The sequence below is a fragment of the Artemia sp. Qi Xiang Cuo genome, chromosome 8, assembly GCF_049724085.1.
Source record: "Artemia sp. Qi Xiang Cuo chromosome 8, ASM4972408v1, whole genome shotgun sequence".
Classification (NCBI taxonomy): Eukaryota; Metazoa; Arthropoda; class Branchiopoda; order Anostraca; family Artemiidae; genus Artemia; species Artemia sp. Qi Xiang Cuo.
In genome coordinates this window covers 6580060-6604679 of record NC_142801.1, presented here as the reverse complement: position 1 = coordinate 6604679, position 24620 = coordinate 6580060, and the positions used below count along the sequence as shown (strand labels likewise).

The window sequence follows — 24620 nt, the reverse complement described above, 5'->3', positions numbered from 1 at the left end:
TTTCTTTAGCATGTTCGCTGTACAATATCGTGCGTGTGTTACAGATAATACAACAATACCGAATTTTCAATAGCGCAACTCTTTTCTTCCCGCCGCTTGTTGCACATGGAGCTTCCCCTGTGTCTTTTATGGAGGGGCTCCCCCTGTCTTTGTGTCTCCTTATTTTGTTAGCACGTTTCCTGTAGATGTAGTCAACCTCTGGGTATAAAGATTTGCCAAGGAGTCAAACACAATTTCTACACAGGAGTGCCACTTCGAGAGTTTTTCACGAAGATATAAAAAAACATAAATTTTTCAAGATCTTGGGGGAGGGACTTAATTTCGTTTTTTTTTCAATTAAATTACCAAAAATGTTTTTTTTTAATCTAGGTGAGTAATTGACTCCCCCTCCCCAAATGCTGCCCTGCATATGGAATTGAACGAGAAATCAGAAAAAAAAACAATTTTTGCAGCTGAATCCACGTTTCTTCGTTTCCCAAGTCTACCAACAACAAACTAAGGTAAAGGCCTAGAATAGAGGCTCTTCAGAAGAAGTTATGCTAGAACAAAATGAAAGACACTTTTAGATTGCTAATTTTGTGTTCATTTTGTAAATTTCTAGGTGGCCCTATAATTTGGCTAGGATGAAAGTGAAAACATCATTTGATGCCTTTTCTTTGATCTTTTATAATACAATAATCGCTTCTGGTGCAAATTGCATCTTGAGCCCTTAAAGGGGCCCCAGAGGTATTTAGTTTTTGTAACCACACACGGAAGTTATAACCTAACCCAACCTGCAAAATACTTGATTTTCAATTCAAACCGTTTTCCTACCTAGTTTTTTAAATGACGTCAACAAAAATAGTGCTGAATTTTGCGATTTGAAACTGCCGTCGACAATTCAGGATATATTCCAATTGAGGGTATATATTTGCACATTAAGGGGTTGGGGGGGGGGGGGTAAAGTTCATAGTAAATTTGAAGTGGGCCATATAATTTAGCTAGGATGAAAGTGAAAACATCATTTGATACTTTCACTTTCACCGAGTTCGGGGATTTTGAATCAAAATCAAGTATTTTGCAGTAGGCATCAAGATATGGCTAATTGTAGAAAAGAAAAATCCAAGACAGATAGTCCGAGTAATATAGAGGCAAATCTGGGATAAGCCCTTTTTAGGATTGTATGAAAATGATGTCATTTCATTTGTTGATAGATAAGTCTATCTGTCATCCATCCATAGGTCATTTCCAGGGCAGAACTAAGGTAGATACTTATGCTCTTTCATACTAAGGTTCATACTCGGCCAAGGTGCTCTTTCACTCTTTCATAATTCGTATAAAATACCTTCGGGGAGCAATTTACACCAGAAGCGACTATTAAATAATGAAAGAGCATAAAAAAGGCATCAAATGATGTTTTCACTTTAATACCAGCCAAATTATAGGGCCACCCAGAAATTTAGCGTTCATTTTTATGGATTTGTTGGCCTCTTTGACAATTCATCCCCAGACCCTCTCTAAAGCTCTCATATAGTCCTAGGCTATAAAAAAGGCTATATATATATAAAAAAAGTAATTGATGAAAACTGATTAAAAAACAAATGGGGAAAAACAAGAAAATGATTCATTGATATTTGCAGCATATTATAAATTAAGAATTCCATTTTTTAGGGTTAGCTTTTCATATAGCCTGTAAGACCATTAAAGGCAGATTGTAAAAAATGCGAACGAAACCACAAAAATGTTTTATTTTTTTTCTAGAGTATCTCCTTCTGAAGAGCCACAATCCTAAACCATTACCCAAACTAAAATTGATGAATATTTACCTATTTCCAATATTCGATGTAAAACAAAAATTTAATATAATTTAAATTATCCAATTACATCCCAATCAGAACTCTTTCAAGTCTAAGAAATGACTAAACGAGAATAGCATCAGTGAAACGGAGACCCGAACCCGGAGCACGCAAATTTTCTTCTTCATGCGAATTTTGAGACACAAATCTGAATTTAAAATTTTACATTAAAAAGAAGCTGATATAGCTTTTAAAAGCATTTAAAACAGATGATTAAGAGAAGGGAGAGCAGTTTCATCAACAATTCTACACAATCAAGGCCATATCCAAGATTTTTGTTCAGGGGGGGGGGATTTTCGGTAGGGGTTTTACTAAAATGAAAATTATAAAGGGCATCACAAAATTGTTCGGTACTTCTCATGGGCACTGGTAAGGGGGCAGTGGGGGGCCATAGCCCCCCTGGAAATTTTGAGACTATAAGTAATTATAAGGAAACCAAAGGAAAGAGAGCAGAATAGGGAAAAACCATGGAAAAAATGTTTGTTGCCTCATTGCTGGCTGCCTGCCAATAGATTTTGACCCATAATAAGGAAAACATTAGTTCTAATTTGTGACTGAGTAACCCCTAACCAGTTTTGCACAAACATTTTTTCTATAGCCTATGATTTGGTTGGAGCAAAAAAAAAAAATTCTTCATAGTAACGAATGGTAATGTAATAACGCTCCTTGTCAATAACGAAAGTATAACTAAAGCCTAACTATTGACAACATTCGGACAAAGGCTCACCTTTTGATGGTGATCTTAAATATTTATTTGTTTATTAGTAATTAGTGCAGTTGTTAGAACATAAGAAAATTCGTATAATTATAGAAAACAAAAGGAAAACAACTTAATAAGGGACTATTTCGGTAAGAATATGCCTTCAACTTTTGCTTGCATTGCAAGAGTACCCATGAGCTGATATAAAGTCACTAATATCATAAATGTTTCCCCTGAACGGAATGCTAAGAATTTCTGTATTTTCCCCCTAAACGGATACGTTTTTTTCTGTTTTATTATAATTTATTTTTTGTTTATAGGAGTGATTGTATTTATCTATTTGTCACTTTGAAAAAGATTTAATTTTTTACACTGATGAAGTATAAAGGTGTCAAACATACTGGCTTTTGGCATTCAAAGTCTAATTATAAATATTGAATTAAAAATTTGTGTTTGATTTTCTTAATCTTAGTTTTAATGTTTTATTTTGAAAAAAAAACTACTTTGATAATGCGTTACTTTTTATGAACACTGAGTCTAATTTTTTATCTCATTTTTTAAATCTCAGTTTTAATGTTTTACTTTGAACAAACTACTTTTACAATGCGTTACTTTTTGTAAACACTGAGTCTAAAGGCATTAAATATCTTGGTGTTTGATCAACAAGTTCAAAACTTTCGATACTGCTAAAAAATATCCGTCCAACGCTTCGGCATTGCTCAACAGAACTTAATGCTGGGAGTTTATATCTTAGTTTTTGTAAGTAGGCTGTTTTTTTGTGTATTTTTTGTAGCTATTTACTTTGTACATTTTTAAATACTTTTACTTTAATTGTCGTACTTTTCCCATTGCCTTTAGAAAATTGTTTGTCTCTAAGCTCCATTAAATAAAGAAAATAAAACAAGTTTCTTCAACTGAAAGTAAGCAGCAACATAAAAACTTAAGAAGAACATAAATTATTACATATATGAGGGGGGTCCTACTCCTCAACACCTCACTCTTCAAGATACAGTTTTTCGGTATTTAAAAAAATTACTTATGGTTCTAATTAAACGACCCATGTGTTTTAGGAATCATTTTTAAAGAATTTTGAAAAAATTTATATTTTAGCGCAAAGAGCGAAATGTTGAAGATGGGGCAACCCCCTCATATGTGTAGTAATTTCTTTTCGTTTTAAGTTTTAATGTTGCTCCTTACTTTCAGTTGAAAATACTTGTTTTTTAATTTCTGATTGTTTTTCGAATAACACCGGGATATCTGGCTCAACCCCCACGGAAAAAATTTCCCTCCCCACAGAAATACCCTCTGAACAATTCAATCCTGGCAAAAATTACGCCGGACACTTACTCTTAACTTGTCCACGCGTAAAATTGAATTGGTAAAGAGAAAGCAAGACATACAATGAAATTTCGTATATAAATTCTCACAAATTCACCCAGTGTAAAATTTCTTCTCAAAGTTTCACCCCTTGGAAATCAACCTCTCCATTGAAAAATCTCCCAGCAGAAAATTCGTCCTCCCCTCCCCACCCGGAAAATGTATGCATACTTCCTAATAATCGATAAAACAAAGGGCAATTTTTATAACTTTAAAACTTTCCCCGGGTGATATAGGGTCATTTTATCTCCAAAGACATAATTATTGGTTCTTTCAACTATGCTGAAGAAAAAAGCTATCTCAAAATTTTGATCGGACGATGGAAAAAAAAGTGACGTGGGAGGGGGCCTAGTTGCCCGCCAATTTCTTGGGTCACTTAAAAAGGGCCCAAGAACTTTTCATTACCATTAGAATGAGCCCTATCCCGACGTTATAGGCCCACTGGGTCCATACGATCACCCCTGAGAGAAAAAAAAATGCATCCATGATTTTTCTTCTGGTAAAAATTACAAGATTCCACATTTTTGCAGACATGAGCTTGAAGCATCTACAGTAGGGTTCTTTGGTACGCTGAATCTGATGGTTTAAGTTTCATTAAAGTTATATGACTTCAATTGGGTCCTCCCCCTTTTCCGAAAATCAGTCAAATTTTCTCAGGCTCGTAGCCTTTGATGGGTAAGACTAGACTTGATGAAACTAATTTATTGGGAATCAGCATAATCAGCCAATTCTTTTGATATACCTATTCGTATCAAAATTCCTTGTTTAGAGTTTTGGTTACTATTGAACAGGTTGCTGTAAGTAAGTTACAGTTCATTACCACGAACTGTTTAATTACCCATCAGAATCCAAACAGTATTACCCAAAAGTATTGTATTCATAAAACTTTACAGTTGAACGAAATGTAATGTAACACATAGAAAAGGTTTTTCAACTAAAGTAAGGAGCAAGTTTAAAATCTGTTCCTCGATTTCAGTTTAAAAGCTCTTTTTTAATTTAATTTCTTACTATTTTCTAAATCTTACCCAGGCCTAACCAAGATATAATTTGAGGTACCGGTCCCTTAAATCCCTGGTCAATTACTTTTAAATGTGTAAACCAATAATTGTACGTTGACTAGTACCATTCTACGTTTAAATTTGTAATTTTAATTTTGGACAAATTTTGAATATACTTAAAATATTGGCGATGAATAATAATTTTGGTGAAAATTTCTTGTTAATATTACTACTAAAGAATTTGGTTGGATGAAAAGGAGTATTATTATTTGCATGGATGGAAATTCTGTGAGACTTTTGGTCTTCTACATAACTGAAGTCATTACAACCTCTACAATAGAATTTTCTTATCGATAAATGCATTACATATTTTTTTTTTAAAGACATTGAAGTACTTCATATAAATAGAAAAAGAAAAAATATTACCATTGAAAATTGTTTAAAACTAAGTTCCTAGCAATATTTGCCGCCCGAAGGAAATTTCATGGTGGGACTGATGATGACCTGCCTTGCTATCCACCTCTGTACTGGTAGAAATGGTAGAAACATTTTTGCTGTATAGCGAAACAATTTAATTAATTCCTACACCCCTACCCCATTCAATATTTATCTGAAGCCTCGTGAAGAGTAAGCAGTTTGTCCATTAAAATGTGCTTTTGTAGGAATCTACCCTACCCCCACCTAAACAATGATTCCCATCCTCCTCATTATAGCTGATACGCAATTACGCAATCACAATTATAGGCCTAATAGAAATCTCAAAACGAAAATATAAGGCAGAATTGTTCAGCCAGGAAGGGGGGACTGGAGCTCCCCTCTTCCCCCCCCCCCCCATATGGCCACCTATGCTTTCAAGTATAAAGGACTTGTAGATGCATAAATATGGTTATAATTCTGAAGTTCGACCTTCAAAACATTATGGAGGTGTTTTAGGGATATGGCGAAGTAGCACATTTGGAATCAATACAGCTACAACACTTTAAAAGATTAATTGGTGTATAGGCTATATGACATCACATAATCAGGCTATACAAGGAGTTTATTTTCACTTAGATTAAGTAGACTGGCGCAAATGATAGGGTACGGGCTAAATGTTGTGTAGTCTGCCAGAAGGTAGATTAGCAAATGTAGCTTATTCAGAGGCATTAAGATCAAAAAGGAAAGATCATGGACGTACCCAATAAAAGTTGTATTAGATGGGGTAGGACTATATTATACTCGGAATGAAAGGCCTGGACACCCAGAAAAGGATGATTCGCTCATATATTGGTTTAGGAGTAGAATGAAATACAAGCAAATCCAGATTTGGAACCAGGCATTAAGGAGATCCGAGACGTTGAAGTTTTAGGCTCAGATTAAAGAGGTTTTTGGTTTTTAGTATTAGATTCCCGAAAAGTAAGTAGCTCCGTTCCCCCAGCCTGTGGCATAAGTTCAAAAACAGTAGGCAATTTGATTTATGAAGAGATAGTTCTAACAGTATCTAGTAAAGGGGCACTTTAAACGGGGATGCATTTAACCCTAGATCTGCTTAATATTTCGAGCTGATCTTAAAAATACCGTCTCCGCAATCAGGGCTGCATCCAAGAGAGTGGTTACCGGTTTCGATACCATTTTCCTGAAATATTTCTCTAACTCGTAATGGTCTTAAAATGCATGAAAAAAAAAATCTTAATCCCCCCCGCCCACGAACAAAAATTCTTGTGGTTACCCACCCCCCACGAACAAAAATCCTGGATAGGACCCTGTGTACAATCACTTATTATTTAACATCATGATTGTTTTGTCTGTGTTCTTTTTTTTAAGTTGACAATCTTGAAAAAGGCAAGTCCGCAGAGTTTTGTTCAGGGAACCTAGTAATATTTTTTCCGGGGGGGGGGGCAATAGAAAAGCTGATATTATTTGATAATTTGAACAAAAAGCTCCTAGAAATTCAAGAAAATTGACGATTTCGGTGGGCCTACCCCCCCCCCCCTCCTGAGTGTTTCCCTGCTTGATAGTGTTTATTCGAAAGCTCATCTGTATTTTAAAAGCTTAGACCGAAAGAATATGCCAAGTTACGGTGCCGCTGAGGCGAAAACGAATTATTTTATCAACACGTAGAGATAGAGAATCAAACACTCGACTGTTACATCTAGCATTTCTAACAACCAATATGTGTAAAATTTCAGCTTCTGAAGCTTTCGGATTAGGGAGCTATTGCTTCTCTCTTGCTAAGTTCTTGCCCTAATATTAAAAAAATAGTACATACAGATTATCATAGGTAGCGCAATAGCGCTGCTTAAGTAAAGAACGATGTTGGCACTATGTATTATTTATAATTTTTTGGTTTTAGACCAGGGCACTTCGTATCGAAGGAGTTGTAGAAACTTCGAAAAGGGCTCATTCGATTGGAAATTGGAGTGGCTTATGCCCATTTTAATAGTCGAAAGTGATTGAAAGGCAACAAACACTTCTTCACACCCACCATTTCCCGAAACACAACCAATAAAATTTGGAGATATCCATTTTATTCATTTTAGTTAATTGCCAGATGGAAATTATGTTTTTGAGGAGGACACTTAACCCAGAGCCCTCAGAGCAAGGGTTGTAAGTTATGCCCTGGGGACATATAAGTTTTTTTTTTATAGAAAGCTTTGTCGTAGAAACTTCAAAAAGGGCTCATTCGATTGGAAATCCAAAGGTCCAGTGCCGATTTTAGTTGTTGAAAGTGATAGGAGGGCAACTAACCTCCTCTCCCGCTCATCTTTTCCCCAAACAAATCTAATCAAAATTTTGAGATAGCCATTTTGTTCAACGTAGTTGAAAGTTCTGGAAATTAGGTCTTTGAGGATGACAACCCCCTCCCACAGCCCTCAGGGCAAGGGTTGTAAGTTATTCCCTGGGGGTATATAAGTTTTTTATAAAAACGTTGTCGTAGAAACTTCAAAAGGGGCTCATTCGATTGGAAATTGAAATGGCTAGTGAGTAGATTGTATCTATGGAATTTGGGTGGATTATGTTCCTTCCTTTGCTATTTGGGTGGATTACATTCCTTGGCACCTTTCCAGAGTATGTACTTATGGATTTGCGTGGATTGGGTTCCTTCCTGTGCTATTTGGCTGGATTACGTTCCTTGACACCTTTCCAGAGCATGTACTTATACTTATGAGAGTTTATGTTCCTTCCTATGCTATTCTAAGGGCTTATGTTCCTTCCTATGCTATTCTAAGGGTTTATGTTCCTTCCTATGCTATTCTAAGGGTTTATGTTCCTTCCTATGCTATTCTAAGGATTTATTTTCCTTCCTATGCTGATCTAAGGGTTTATGTTCCTTCCTATGCTATTCTAAGGGTTTACATTACTTCCTATGCTATTCTAAGGGTTTATGTTCCTTCCTATGCTATTCTAAGGGTTTATCTTCCTTCCTATGCTATTCTAAGGGTTTATGTTCCTTCCTATACTATTCTAATGGTTTATGTTCCTTCCTATGCTATTCTAAGGGTTTTGAGGGGGATGTGCTATCAAGAGTGGTTTATGATTTTTTTTGGACAATTGCCTTTAGTCAAGATTAGTTTGTTAGGAATGTGTCGGCAGATAGCGTTTGTGAATTGGATCGTATGAAGGTGGAGAAAAAAAAGAGGTTTAGCATTTGCGAATTGGACTATACGAACGATATTAATTGAATAATAGGGAAAAAACAGAGCTAGATAGCATTTGCGAATTGGATCGTATGAAGGTGGAGAAAAAAAAGGGTTTAGCATTTGCGAATTGGACTATACGAAGTATATTAATTGAATAATAGGGAAAAAACAGAGATACAGAGTATTTGTGATTTGAATCGTATTAAAATGGAGAAAAAAAAGGGTGTAAAATTTTCGAATTTTTCTAATATAAGGATAGTAATTGAAAAACAGGGAAAAAACAGATATCTAGGGTACTTTTAAATTTGTTCCTAGAACGGTAGAGAAAAAAAAGGGTTTCGCATTTGTGACATGGACTATACGAAGTATAGTAATTGAATAATAGGAGAAAAACAGAGCTAGATAGTATTTGCGAATTGGATCGTAAGTAGAAAGGGGGGTACCAGTCGTGTCACGCACCCCTGCTGCCACCTACAACTTTTTTTAACACCAAATTTGGGCATAGAGTCCCTAGGGAGAACGCGTGGTTAATCGTGTCAATCAACTCTTTTTTCCAAGGTCAATGTTGTTGTTGTTGTAAGTGCACGCTCTCAACGAATGTCAAGGTAGATGTTATTGATGTTGTAAGTGCACATTCTCGGCGACTGTCAAGGTCGATGTTGTTGTTGTTGTAAGTGCACGCTTTCAGCGAATGTCAAGGCCGATGTTGTTGTTGTTGTAAGTGCACGCTCTCAGCGAATGTCATGGTCGATGTTGTTGTTGTTGTAAGTGCACGCTCTCAGCGAATGTCAAGGTGTCCAGAAATAGGAAACAGCATTTGATGTTGTTGTTGTTTTGGGCATGCTCTCAACGAATGTTATGAGTTTCCAGAAATAGGAAACAGTTAGATCACGTGTTTCCTTCTCAGCCAATCAGCGAGTCGGATACATATCCCTTCTCAGCCAATCAGAGGACTGGTTACATATGGTTTTCCCCGTTACATAACAATTCGCCCTTGAGATTTCGTATATAAAGGGCATGCAATGTGATTAAATTATCAGAAAGTGTTTTGACATAGTTGATACAACAATGGATAATATTGATGTATTAGAAGCCATGCCAATTTCAATTTGGAATGTAAGTACATTTTCATTTTTTATTTTCAAAATAAAATTATTTTCCTTGGTCACCCTCCAGTATATTCAGGTAAATCCCCTCCCCCCTCCCACTCTAATACAAACATCACTATACAATCTTTATACTCGATAGAAAACAGCAAAGGCGTTCTTTTTATTACCTAAACCTAACCCCCTCCCTCACTGTTTTTACAACCAAAATTCTCATAATAGACACAATTATCTTTTCGTTAAATTTATGCAGCTTTAAGTGTTCTATATCCTAGCTAAAAGCGACCACTGACTTCCGTCAAATCTTAAAGCATTGTCGTTCTGTTTTGACACAATGCTCCAGCGCGAGGTTAAAATTAGCTGTCACCCATTTCCTATGTGTTTACGAACGCGGCGGCCAAGTCAAAGGAACTGTTCTTCCGGCAAAATTAAAACACTTTGAGACAATTGCAATAATTAAGCGCAGACACGACGCTCTATTTTGGAGAAGTGAAATGGATTTTTTTGAAGCTTTCTTTCGATAAAGTTTCCCTTATATTCCCAGGAGGGGAGCGTGAATCCAGGATTTTTGTTGGGGAGGGGGTTAGCACTCCTAATAGTGACAAAATAGAAATGAAAGATTGTTTTTACCATAATTGTTTTCAACTTCAGTGTCTAACCATTTCTCTTCGAAATTTTAGTGATTTTAGCTATAACATTTGAATAAAAGGCAGTAAGATATATTCTTTATTGATATGCCTTTCGCTTGAATAAATCGCAAGATTAACTCACTGAGAGGGTAGACCTAGGGTGGGTTAATTTTCCTAATTTTAGGGGAGGGGCTGTGAATCCAGGATTTTTGTTGGGGAGGGGGTTAGCACTTTTAATAGTGACAAAATAGAAATGAAAAGATAATTGTTTTCGACTTTAGTGTCTAACCATTTCTCTTCGAAATTTTAGTGATTTTAGCTATAACATTTGAATAAAAAGGCATTAAGATATATTATTTATTGACATTCCCTTCAATTGAATGTATCGAAGGATTAAGTTAATGGGAGTTTACACCTAGGGAGGCTTGCTATTCAAAACTTTTGGGGGCACGAGTAAATCTCAATCCAGGATATTGGTTAGGGTGGGGGTTAGCGCTTTAATGGTGACAAAATAGAAAAGAAAAGATAATTGTTTTCGACTTTAGTGTCTAACCATTTCTCTTCGAAATTTAGTGATTTTAGCTATTACATTTGAATAAAAGGCAGTAAGATATATTCTTTATTGATATGCCTTTAGCTTGAATAAATCGCAAGATTAAATCACTGAGAGGGTAGACCTAGGGTGGGTTAATTTTCCTAAATTTAGGGGAGGGGAGCGTGAATCCAGGATTTTTGTTGGGAAGGGGGTTAGCACTTTTAATAGTGACAAAATAGAAATGAAAAGATAATTATGTTCGACTTTAGTGTCTAACCATTTCTCTTCGAAATTTTAGTGATTTTAGCTATAACATTTGAATAAAAAGGCAGTAAGATATATTCTTTATTGATATGCCTTTTGCTTGAATAAATCGCAAGATTAACTCAATGAGAGGGTAGACCTAGGGTGGGTTAATTTTCCTAAATTTAGGGGGGGTAGACAAAATTCTGGTTAGTGTGGATACTAATTCTTCTTTTGTAAAAAAGGGGGGAAATTATTTATCATACTAACTTTTTTCTCTTATTTAAAGGCCAATTGTGAAGAATGTGCCCCACCTCCTAGTAACAAAGCAAGAGATGGTGAGACAGCCCCTGTAAGAGCATCAGTTATACAATATGGTCGTCGGCCGAAACCCCCAGCTCTACGCTGCCTGACCCAATGCAGCCTCTCAGAAAACCAAAAAGAAAGTGGGCGGATAGCTACAATGTCGAAGCCCCACCTACGCAAGATTGTGAGCTTGCCTCTCATCATGCTTTTTCAAGGGTATCAGGAGCTGCCCCGGCTGCACAGCCCTGTGGCATTTCTAGCCCAGCTGCACAAGATCATGAGGTCCAACTCGCGCTACCTGGACCATCTGGCACCCAAGTGCAGTCAGGATTTGCAAATGTGAGCATTTTTTCCTACCTATCTTTTAGAAATATAAATCTATTTCTTCCAATGTTTTTTCCTTGTCACTATTTTTCAACGCTGTGTAAAAGTGTATCTCTGAGATATTAACCCCTCGCCCCCAACCATTGTTTTCTCTGCCCTCCCTTAGAGATATCTAAATGTAATGTAATTTTTTTTTGCAAAGAAACCACTCTTTTTTTGTAATCTTTGCTATTTTCTCTATTGGTATCGCTTCGAGATCTCATAGGCGAATATTTTAGGTAGTTTTCTAGTTTTTACTGCAATCTCTCACCACTATGAAACTCAAAATGCTATTCCGTTCACAATTGAATATTATCTTGTTTTAGTCTTTGGCTTAAAGCTCCGCACAAGCATATAAATAGATCTGTCTCACCACTTTTCCTGTCTTGTTCTACCATTAGCGGTTAGGCCGCCAAGTCTAGGATTTCAATGCTTTTACGTAATTCTGTGTATATTTCTGAAAATAGCGGAATTGTTTGCAAAATTAGCGTTAGATATTTAGGAAATTGGAATTCTATGTAAGAGCGAAACAAGTTATATTCCCAAAAATAATAATTGCTATTTATGACATTGCTGAAAAGGGGGGGGGGGGCCTAGGTTCCCACGAATCTTTTTGGTCACCTTAAAAAGCGCAGTCACTTAATGCTAATGCACACCACCTTTGAAACTCTGTGAATGCTATTCCGTTCACAGTTGAATATGCCATAGTTTTACGAGAGAAGGCTGCAGAGATTATTCCCATTTATCTATCTGGCAAATATCGGTGTTCTAATTTGCACTGAATATTTTTAAAATAGCTTTCAATCTTACAACTTGCCGCCATGATTTTAGCGAGGGGAAACATTCTGACAATGTCTGAGTTAATGGATCCCGGCATTTAATTGTGCATTTTCGTAGCTGTTGAAGTTCAGTTTTGGAAATTGGAACATATGCGCGGCTTACAAATAATCTAGGCTAAGTTGGAGTCCTAGACAACCTGTACGGGAAGTAGGCGATACGACATATGCCGCCTAACAATACGGTTTTTAGGACATTATGTAAACGGTTGGGAGCCACCACGGCTCCCGGGAAGCGCCGGGGGAAGCGCCGCGGGCCCGAGAAGCGCCGCGGGAAGTACTGCGGAAAAGCGCCGCAATGGCCGGCTCGGAGGGGGGAGCATTGAATAGTGGAATTTTGGAAAGGGGATTGTTTGAGCAAAATCAAAATTTTGTTCTATGAAAAACTTTTAGATTTTCGTTAAGCAGAATATTGATAGAGTAAACCAAATGCTATTAAGCGTGTTTTAAGCAATAATAATCCAAATTTTAAAAACAGTAGGGATGATTTGAACACTTTGAAAATAAGCTATTTTTTTCATTTATAGATTGGTGCATTGGTCCTTTATTCATTATCGCCATCGTCATCAATGGCCGGCTCGGAGGGGGGAGCATTAAATAGTGGAAATTTGGTGGGGTTGTTTGAGCAAAATCAAAATTTTGTTCTATGAAAAACGTTTTAGATTTTCGTTAAGCAGAATATCGATAGAGTAAACCAAATGCTATTAAGCGTGTTTTAAGAAATAATAATACAAATTGTTAAAACAGTAGGGATGAGTTGAACACTTTAAAAATAAGCTATTTTTTTCATTTACAGATTGGTGCATTGGTCCCTTATTCATTATCGCCATCGTCATCAGTTGGAGGAGAGGAGCTCTCCAACAACAATTCAACATGGGACTTCATCATTAACATCATCATTCATCATTAACATAAAATTCATCATTAACAATATTCCAGATAATATTGATGAGTTTAAAGATGATTTTTTAAATGTAGATTATAGCACAGTTGGGCAGGGGGACTTGAGCCAAAATACACTAAAGCTTTTGGAGGATTTTACAAACGAATTAACTCGGAACCCTCCTCCTCTATCCCCCACTGATTACCTACTTCCACTTCAAACACCTGAAGTGGAGCATACCCCAAAGAGTGTTGAACAACTGGGGGGAGGGGGAGGGGGTAATATCCAAGAGGGGGGTACAACTTTTCCCGATTTTCAATTGTCCAACACAATTTTAAATGCAATAGTTGTTTTCACTGCGACTTTTGGGGATCCTTTTAATTCACTTATGGGGGGAAATTTTGTGTTTGACCCCGTAGAAATTTTGCATGCCTATGTAGATAAAACTCATGCACTACTGGAGAACCAAATTCAATTGTGGGGTAGGGATTCAATTAAGGTTTCTATTGTTTTAAAGGTGTTTTATTAGAATAGGAGGAGAAGCGAAGTTTATTATCATTATGTATATTCCGAGATGAGTTTGGTTTATTCGAAGTTAGAAAAATTTGAGGGTGCTTTCATGGATTGGGTAGGGTAAATTATAGCGCATCTCGAAAACTTTAACGAAAACGGTAGTGGGTCTCTAGTTCTTTTTGTTGAAAATTTAAGTGTAAATATTTGTAAAGTTAAGAAAGATTTTATTTTAAGAGGGGGCAGGGTATGAAAGGGATACAGTTTTAAAATATAATTCAGATCTAGTAGGTTGTCAAGGTGTCCAGAAGATCTGTTTTGAAACAGATCAAAAATGTTTCAGGTATGCTTTCCTCATATCAGCATTCGAGCCTCTAGCATATGACGCTACCAAGACGAATTTAAATCGTTGGGCTGTACATGGGAAGGACGGGTCCGATGTTCCATATGCAGATTTTTTTTGTTGATAGGTGAAATATCCAGTAACGCTACGAGCCATTGATATTTTTGAATAGGCTAATGCCCATTTAAGTATCAGCCTTACTGTGGTTCAGTATGAAACTGAATTTGAAGATGGGGTTCGTTCTAAAAAGAAGGGGCTGGTCTTCCCTGTAAGGGGCCCGTCAGTTGATTTGGTCTAACACTGAGTTTGGTTGTTATACACACCACCTAGTGAACCGAATGCAATTGGCCATTTTAATCCTATTACCGACATTAGTAGAGTTCTAGGGGATGGTAAGCATAGGGGGACCCGTTTCTACTGTCCAACATGCCTGTCACAATTCCGTAGTGATATAAAACTACGGGATCATATGAGACATTGTAGACAGCATGGCTACCAGACAGTGGAAACGGTTTCAGGGGATAGGACCATTCTACGTTTCAAAAATTTCCAGAAGACCCTCCTCCAGTGCAACAAAATATCTTTAGACTGTGAAGCTAAGCTGGTGGAGGTGAACGATCCCCAATATCCAAACCGTATCAAAGAACACCAGGCTATTGCAGTGTCCTATACTCATGCGCAAAGAGACAGTTCTAACACCATACCGTTGTTAAAAATAGTAGAAACATTGGATGAGAATGAGTGCATGGTCAAGGCACTGACTAAACTAATTGGCACGGCTAATGGTGCTATTTCTCGCTTGAGAAATACCCATTATCCAATGGTGCTGTCTGCAGAAGATCGTCTCGCGATTAAAAATCAAAAAGTATGTTGGGTTTGTAAGGGGGAGTTTGTAGAGGGGGATAAGGGGACTAAAGGGAAAAGAGGGGGGAGGGGGAAAGTCAGAGACCATGATCACTTGTGGCAGGAAATAGCATCTGGGGGTAGTAATTTTAGAGGGGTTGCGCATCAATCGTGTAACTTAAATGTTAGCCAACAGTTGTTTATCCCAGTTTTTATTCACAATCCTAATTATGACTTAAAATTTATGTTACCGGCAATTGTACGTATGCATAGAGAGGGAGAGGGAGTAGACTGTCCATGGATAAACAATTCATTTACCTATAACATTATTCCCAAATTGGCCGAGAAGGTGTTGCTTCTAGAATTGAAATGGCAGGCAGTGGATAATGGGCATACGTTTTGGAATAAAATCAGGTTTTTAGATTCTTTTAGTTTTTTTCCCAAGGCATTGAGTCAATTGATTCAAGTGCAGAAAAGTGACAATTTTGATAGCTTTCCCTTGCTTAAACAGCACTTTCCAGACAGTGAAATGTATGATCTGTTGACCTGCAAAGGTATATACGCATACGATTATTACTGTTCTGGCACTCGCTTAAGCGAAGGGAAACTACCTCCAATTGATGGTTTCTACAATTCAATGACCAGCAATGAATGCACAGCCGAGGAGTATGAGTTTGCCAAGAAGGAGTGGTCTAAGGGGGATTGTAAAAATGGGTGGGATTATTTTAGACTGTACTTGGCCAGTGGTGTTTTAACTCTGTTGGATATAGTCTGTATGAACACAGACCAAATCTATTCAGAGTTTGGGTTAGATATAGGATATTATTCTTCTACACCCCATTTAGTGATTGATTTGATTTTAAGAATTAGTAGGGAGGAAATAGGCCTAATCACCGACGTAGATCAGCACCTTTTTGTAGAGCGTTCAATGTGGGGGGGGTATGTTTTGCACTGGGACCGCGTCTTATCAACCGATCCGAGCGGACAAAGCACCGGTGCAAAGTCAAATGCAGTGTTATTGGACATGAACTCATTGTACCCCTCGGCAATGTCTAACTACTCTTTGCCGTGTGGAAACTATCAATGGATTGAGAATTCTTGTTAGTTCCCCGACATTACCACCGTCGAGGACAATGGACCACAAGGACGGTTCCTTGAAATTGACGGGCACATTCCTCTGGCGCTTCACGACTCAGTCAAAGATTTTGTCTTTCCCTGTATCAATCGACCAATGACCAGGGACTCATTGAGCCCCTACAATCGATCATTGGTTGAGGATATGGGGATGCACTGGACTCCCTCCAAAAAAAAACTGATTGCTGATTTGGATCCTAAGGAGAATATCGTTGTTCACCATGTGCTTTTGCATTGGATGGTGAACAATGGTTTCAAGATCACCAAAATACATAGGGTCCTGCAGTTCAATCAGCGACCGTACCTGAAAACTTTATCGACACTTTTGTCGATAAACGCTCTAGGGCAAACTCAAAGGTGGAGAAGGAAATGTACAAGCTGATCCTAAGTTCAGCACTTGGTAAAGTGTGTGAAAGCGCACGTAACAGATCTTACTGTGATGTTATGTATGACCCTGGAGAATGCGTACAAATTGTTTCCGATCCCAATTACGAGTCGTTCACAAGCATAGAGACTAGTATGGTTCTTCTACACAAGAAAAAGCGACATTTAGCGCTTACCAAGAATATAGCGGGTGGTCGTTAAGTACTGTAAATTTCAAGCTGGGTCATGTTGTCATCTTCTTAGAATGTGTCCAAGGTGCAATGGCCACGGGAGGGGGAGGTTCAAGTTTATTATGGGGATAAAGATTCTCTGCCGCTAAAGGTAAATGGGACCGAAGATTTATTGGGTGATTTAGAAAAGGGGGAACACATCAGCTCGCGGATGGATTTCACCAACTGGAATCCATCACTCTACCCCGAGTTGGTGAAACGTCAAGCCCCCAACCAACTATTAATGTTAAAATCAGAGACGGGGAGTGATTTGATATACAGGGGGGTGCTCCCGGGTCCTAAAGTTTATTGCGTTGAAACTCATAATGGGGATGAAAAGAAGGCGTGTAAAGGGGTGCCTACACATTTTGTAAAGAGCAATTTCAACATGAGCGTGTACAGAGACTGTGTAGAAAGTAGCCTAGTGCCGAGAGCACAAGTGCTGGTAATTCGCTCTCTACAGTATAGAAATTATAGTGTAAGAGTGGAAAAGAATGCAATGTCGTGTATATCCGACAAAGTCTATGTGCTCGAGAATGGTGTGAGTGTCCTGCCTCATGGCCACTACCGTATTTCAGACCGAGTTGAATGCATAGACTATCGCAATCAACTTGGTCTGGATAAATTAACCTAACTTGAACTAACCCAACCACTAACCACCATCAACCCGTTCATAAATTAACTAACCACCCAACTCGTTCATAAATTAACTAATCTAACCTCACCTAACCAAACCACTAACCTGTAGCAGCAGTGACGACAACTATTGTATTGTTTTTCCAACGCGGTTACCGGGGGGGGCCCTTCCCACGGCCTCCCGGGGGGGTGGGGGGTCCCGCCCGTGGCCGGCCTTCGGCCCCGCGACCCCGGGGGGGGGGATCCCACCTTTAAATTCTCTGTAATGTTCAACTGTGCTAGTTCATGTTCCAAGTGTTGTTTGTCAAGTGTTGTTTTCAAGTGCTCATGTTTTGTATAGAAAAGTGTTTAAAGACAATAAGTGTTATTGCTGTTGATGGACAAAAGTGTTTTTATTTATATTGTACATAAAGTGTTATCATTGTTCATGTTGAACAAATATTTGTTTTCATGTTGCCGAAATAAATGCTGCCTCGAAATTTTTTTTTTTGTTTCTCTCGAATTGATATATATCTGCGGGAAAATTATTGCTACTTATTCATTGGACACGTATGATTTACAGTTAGTTGTAGTCCGACTGTTGCCAACAGCATGTATCAATTTAAAACACCCTTCTGATCGTTTCTGTGTGGGCCCTCAATGTCGGGGAAAACAACATTCTTAACTAGAATAATTCAAAATTGCGATAAAATGTTTTTGGAAAAACTGAAAAAAATCTACTATTGCTATAGTATTTGGCAGGAGTCCTACGATCGAATAAAAGCTATTGCCACAGCCATACCGATACAATTAATACGGGGACTTGATGTTTTCAATAGTATTGAATCAGACTCGTGGTTGATTATTGATGATTTGGCTGAATCCATTGAACAGTTCTCACAGGAAATGTTGCAACTGTTCACCGTTCGCTCCCACCATAAACAGATTTCCATAACCCTAGTTCTACACAATCTGTTTCATCAGAGCAAATGTATGCAAACCCTTTCTTTGAATTGCACTATCTATATTATCTATCGAGGCGTTCGTGATTCTAGCTCACTATTAACTGTCAATAAACAGATATACACCGGCGGCCCAACATGTCTGCTGTCAGCACACACTCAGGCAACTAATAAGCCCTATGGTTACATTTTGCTGGATCTTAATCAGAGCACACCCGAGGATCTACGTGTAGTCACCGACATTTTCGACAATGAAATTACAGTATATCTTCCGGTGAACAGTAGAAAAGACTATTAGTCGCCATTATGACACTGAAGAAACTACACGAACAACGGCATTTATTTATCGTTTTAAGCACTTCAAAACCCTTGCTTAGGAAGGCCATACTCAAACACGGTGTCGACAATGATTTCATTAATCTAATATCTGAACTTTGTTTAAATTTAACTGAGGGCAATGTTCAACTGCCAGATGGTGTTAGACAACAGACAAAAAAACATCGTACCACTGTACGCGCCTTGGCTTTAAAAAACAAGGTAAAATTTTTTAAAACAACACGACTCCTTCAAGCGGGCGGTAGCTTTTTCACACTTTTACTGCCAATAATTGCTGGACTTGTAAACAGTTTTCTCTAGAGAATGGCAAAACCCTATAAATTGACACCATTTGAACTTGTCCTCTCGCCCGTCGAACATTTTGAAGACAATCTAAGCAAATTCATTAATGATGAGAATATTGCCGATGACAAAAAACTGCTTTTACTTCAAGATGCATTGCGACGTGTGGACAAACATAGACCTCATAGTGAGAGACCCACCGCTGTCACCATCACCACTGATCCCTCTGAATAGGAAACATCTCCTGAAGATTCAGCGTAATCAAAGGAGGAGGAATTGAATTCAATTGTATCGAAAATTGGAAACCTATTGTCAGTGACCTATCGAGTACAGAGTAAAAGAGTATTATCATATCTCATGCTGGAAACTGCTGATGAACATCAAGTTCAAGTCGATAGCACAGGGAAACGAATTATAATTCAAGGAAAAAGTTATAATCTAATTGATTTAATTTGTGATATGGTGACGAATCGTAAAGGAGTTTTATCCTTTGACAATAATCTATACACCTTTCTAAGTGTATCAAACTTTCCCAAAAGTTTTATTGGCAATGAACAAATTTTTAAGAAACTAAGAGAATATAGTCTTCCTACAACGCCAACACCAACATCATTTAAAAAAGAAGAAGAAGATTCAATATTTGAAAATACTAGCACCACTGATTTTACAACACCTGTGGCTGCTAGTCAAAAGCGAAGACGAATTGATTCACCCTCCAGTGTGCAAAAGGGGAGTGGACATTACACTACGTGTTTGCGTTCAAAATGGATGAAGTTCTGAAAGGTGTCTATGAAAATATTGGTGAAGCGGGAAGTTTAAGTTCTCCCAAAACGCTTTCTAAAGCTGTCTCCGGCACCACATTGAAAAAAGCAAAAGAGTATCTAGAGAATGAACCGATTTACGCACTACACCGGAATCATAGGCTTCGCCGCAAACAATATCTACAAACTAAAGCCTTTTTCCCTCTGCATATAATGCAAACGGATCTTTTAACTTTAGACGCTCTTCAACGGCGTCACAATGCCCCCTACAAATATATTCTGGTGGCAATCAGTGTCTTTAGTCGCTATGCATATGCCATTCCACTGCGATCAAAGAGAGGTGTTGAAGTTGCTCGGGCCATTGAAAGTATTCTTGAACAGGATTCGTATAGAAAAATTCAATCGGATCGTGGCAGTGAATTTGTTAATCCCCATGTGCAAAAGGTTCTATTGAAATATAATACAGCACTTTATCATAGTCACAGCCCGATAAAGGCTGCATTGGCTGAACGATTAATAAGAACAATTCGTCTATTAATTTCAAGATATTGAACCCTGACAAATACAGCGGCTTTTATTCATGATTTATATAAAATCATGCGGATATACAACCATCGATCCCATTGATCTCTGTCTAACTCTAGCCCTTAAGATGTTCACTGCAATTAAATTAAATTTGATGATTTTCTAAAGCAATACCCCAATGGCGGAAACGAAAAAAAAAATGTGAAGAGGAAATTAAATGTTGGTGATACTATTCGAATTAATATAACCACCAATATTTTTGAAAAGGGGAATCGTTTATGGAGCACTGAACTTTTTAAAGTGTCCAAAATCCTGTACACCGAACCCACAACATATTGACTGAGAGACAACAAAGATAACGTGAGTCTCTTTGTCTCCTATGAAAATGAACATCAAAAGGTTAGAAACACTAGTAAGCGGTACATTATTGAGCTGATAATAAAGAGTTATAATCGGGGGGAACAGAAACGGTTGTTTGTTTGCTGGCTGGGACATTTTGAAGATTTTGATTCTTATGTCGAAGTTGAATATATTGACAATACCTAATGATTTCTATGTGACCTTCAAGTCCAATGTTTCTGATCCTCTCTACAATGACTTGAATAGAACAAGTGATTTTTGGACAAAACTCTCCCCCACCATCAAATTTGAAGACAATGGAAAGTATGAAGTAGCTCTTGTCGACTGTATTCTCAAAAATACCTATGACATCCTGAGAAAGGATCGTAAATATGAAATAAAAAGTAGACCCTTTGACTGGCCACCACCACCATCCTCCAGTTATAAAGAACAAACTCAAACAATCAAGGGAATGAACTATCCGTACATAAAAATGCCCTAATAGGTACTCGCATGTATGAGCGATTTAAGATTTTCCATTCATGAAAGAATTCTTGCTCTTGAGAAGGGGGCTTTCCAATTCAACTCTTCAAAGGAGAAGGGTAAGATCTGTATTAGTTCACCTATTGCCAGTGAAAAGGTTATTCTCAATGATAGCCTAAAGGATGTTCTTGGTCTTAAGCTCAATATAATCAATGGTAAAAGTGCCGGAAACACTAATTTCATTTTTGCTGACTATCCGCCTGCCTTCTCCACAGACACTTGTATATTTCTCTACGCTTCATTTGTGGAAACATCTCGGGTTGGTAATTCAAATGTTCCCCTCCTACGAGTTCTTGAACGAAAAACCAATCAAAAACATATTCACCACTACAATATAAAGCATCTTCAGTATATCCCCGTAAACACTTCCTATTTGGAACTCTGTCAGTTAACACTAAGAACTGAATTGGGTGATCCCATAGCAATTTCAAAAGGTTTGGCTGTGATTACATGCCATTTTCGTCCCATCGTTCAACAACAAGAGGTCTAATAAAAAAGTGGTATTCACTTGTCCTGATATTGACTGCTATGTTAATACTCTCGGCCCAAGACAACAGGGCAATGGAATGGACTATTACAAGGGTCGCTCGTGAATGTCTGGCTACGGTCTTAGCAGTTGGTTTGCTAAGCTGTTTCGCTCTTCACTACCACTGGCTAGAAAATATCTTGTACTGGCTGCGACAGATTTTGCATCCTCTACACTATACGATTGGGACTCTGGCAAGGATTTTAAAAAAAGTTCTTCTGAAAATCTTAGGTCCAGTGCGCGAACCCTTGGCGAGAGATTAAAACAAAATGGTAAAGGCTTAAAAAGGTCGAGAAACAAAGCATCCCTCATCAGTCTTTACTCATGATTTAAACGAAAGACATCCCTCTTGTCAATGACAAGAATGAAAAAGCCGACACATGCTGTAAACAGAAGAAGAAGCCCCAGGAAGAAAATTGTTAGATCGAAACTAGATTTCTTCTCCTAATATGTCCTACCTGCCACATAAGGATTCTCAACCTTCAATCACCGCCTCATTGAATCTATTCAATGCAGAAAATGTTGATGTGAGTGTCAAGCATGGATACTATGAACAATTTTATCCACAACAACCCCTCTCCGATAATATCCACTTTCAAATTTATTCCAATGAAGACTACTTTATGGATATGTCTTCAACATTTATAGATTTACAAATGAAAGTCCGGAAATCCGATAATACAATGTCAATTCGGGCCGATGGAATATCCTATGAAAATTGTATATTACATAATTTATTTCGTCAAATTAGTGTCTACATCAATGGCACGCTGGTGAGCACTAGCAACAATCTCTCAAATTATACGAGCTATATGCAATTCATGTTGATGACACCCAAGTCATAAAATGATTTGAGAGGCACCTCCAATGGATATGAATATATTACTAATACTGATAGTACAGATGAACTTAAAAATGCTACAACTAGTGAATTACATCTAGTTGGAAAAATATATCATGAAATATTTAATATACCCCAATGGCTGCCGCCCAATGTTAAAGTGGATATAAAACTATCGCTTGCACCATCCAATTTCATATTGATAAAAGAACTTGCTGCCAATCCAGATGTGAATCTCTCCCTCACCTCGGCAATACTTCATGTACGCAAACAACAGGTCATGAGTTCTGTTGCTTTGGCAGTGGAAAAACTGAGAGCCAATGGCAACAATATTAAACTATTTGTTCCTCATACCATCACCAATTAACGTCATATTGCAATGACTTAACGCACCTTCACCGATTCATCCTTTATCAATGGTAAAATTTCGTCAGAACTCGCATTGGCATTTGTAAAAAGTGCCAGTGCAATAGGATCATGGACTGGATGTCCACATAAATTCGAGATGTTTGGACTTTCATCTCTTGTGTGCAAAGTAAACGGTATCCCACTCTATAATATATCTTTTGACAAAAAATACTACAGAACATTGTATAAGATGACAATGCAAACCTTAGATCACGATTCGCAACTATTTGAAAATGGTATAACAGAAGAAATGTTTGCTAAAAGACATGGTATCATTGTATTGGATTTGTCAGGCAAACAGGATATGAGTATAGTACGTACGGGGAGTGTGCGTTTAGAGTGTACATTTGCCAACCCATTGGCTGAGAGTATTGCACTAATCTCACTAAATCAATATGAAACCTATTGGGAAATCAATCCTGAAGGCAGTGTTCTACTAGACTTAGCGCCCTGAACACCAGTCAAATAATCAGTGTATTTAATATGGACCCCTACATGTCCCAGTACAAATCCTATTGTCTACCCTCGGACTTTCTTGGAAGAATTCAAAGTGTCAACAATACCTTGATTATTGTTAATAGCAGTCCGTCGACTGTGCTGACGGGTCATTGGCTGTGCATCTTTCAATGAAGACGATTGAATTTTTTGATCCTCTTGGTCTTCCCTATACATTCTACATGCCTCACATCAGCAACTACATTGAGAGCAGTGGGAAAACTATTATTCAAAATCGGAAGAGGGTGCAGGATCTAACGACAAAAAGCTGCGGCTTCCATGCACTACTATATTTTGTATTCCGATGTCGTGGCTATACTTACAAGCAGTTTCTCCACATTTATGTTGACAATCCTAGTCTGAACGACTTTCTAGTGGAAAATATCCTCTCAGACCTATACAGTATTGATTTCAGTGCCCTAAGAGTAAAGTGGTTAAAAAATGTTTGTGAATTTGTTTATTAATAAAATGCATATACATACAACATTGTCTTTAAATCTTCACTTTAGATTTCTTCATCGGTGTATAGGCAACTGTCGTGAACCACTAATACTGCTAAAGCATTTTGATTCACTGTATATTGATCTTGATTGACTGCAAAGTCAGGGTCACATTTTCTACAGTACAATGTAACTTCACTTTTGTCATATCTCTTTGTATAGTCAATGATACTATTTGCTTTCATATTATGAAATTCACGAGTTTTAATCTGACTATTTGAAGCAATATCATATAAAGAGTTTTCAAGCGAGAAATTACATTCGGTAACTGCAAAATAAAAATCACTAGGCTTATAGTCATAGTAGATAGTTTCATCACAACGATGGCGCAGTAAACAGTTTGTCTTGTTACCCCAAAAGTTGAATCGTATACCAGATTCCTCTTCCCAGAATAATTTAAATCCACGACGATACCAATCTAGTAGAAATAAGCTAAAATCACGTTTAGGATTCTTTCCAATCATAGCGGGGTAAGTATTCTCCCACTGATCACATTTATCATGGTGACAATTGGAGCACAGGTGCCCTCTAGGGTGAGAGTCACACACCTCTTCAACACATGAATTACATCCTTTAATTTGTACTGCATAGCCTCTATGTAATTTACAAGGATTACATAATTTGCACTTTTCA

At 37.7% G+C, this 24620-nt stretch overlaps 1 protein-coding gene across 1 annotated transcript in view; it reads right to left on the bottom strand.

Moving 5' to 3' along the window:
* LOC148949100 (uncharacterized) overlaps positions 1-1870 on the bottom strand; it is a 232798-nt gene extending 230928 nt beyond the window's left edge. Inside the window, exon 1 of the mRNA XM_089092825.1 lies at positions 1806-1870. The gene's annotated coding sequence lies outside the window, so the exon portion shown is untranslated. The remainder of the gene's footprint in view (positions 1-1805) is intronic.
* Between the last annotated feature and the right edge of the window lie 22750 nt (positions 1871-24620).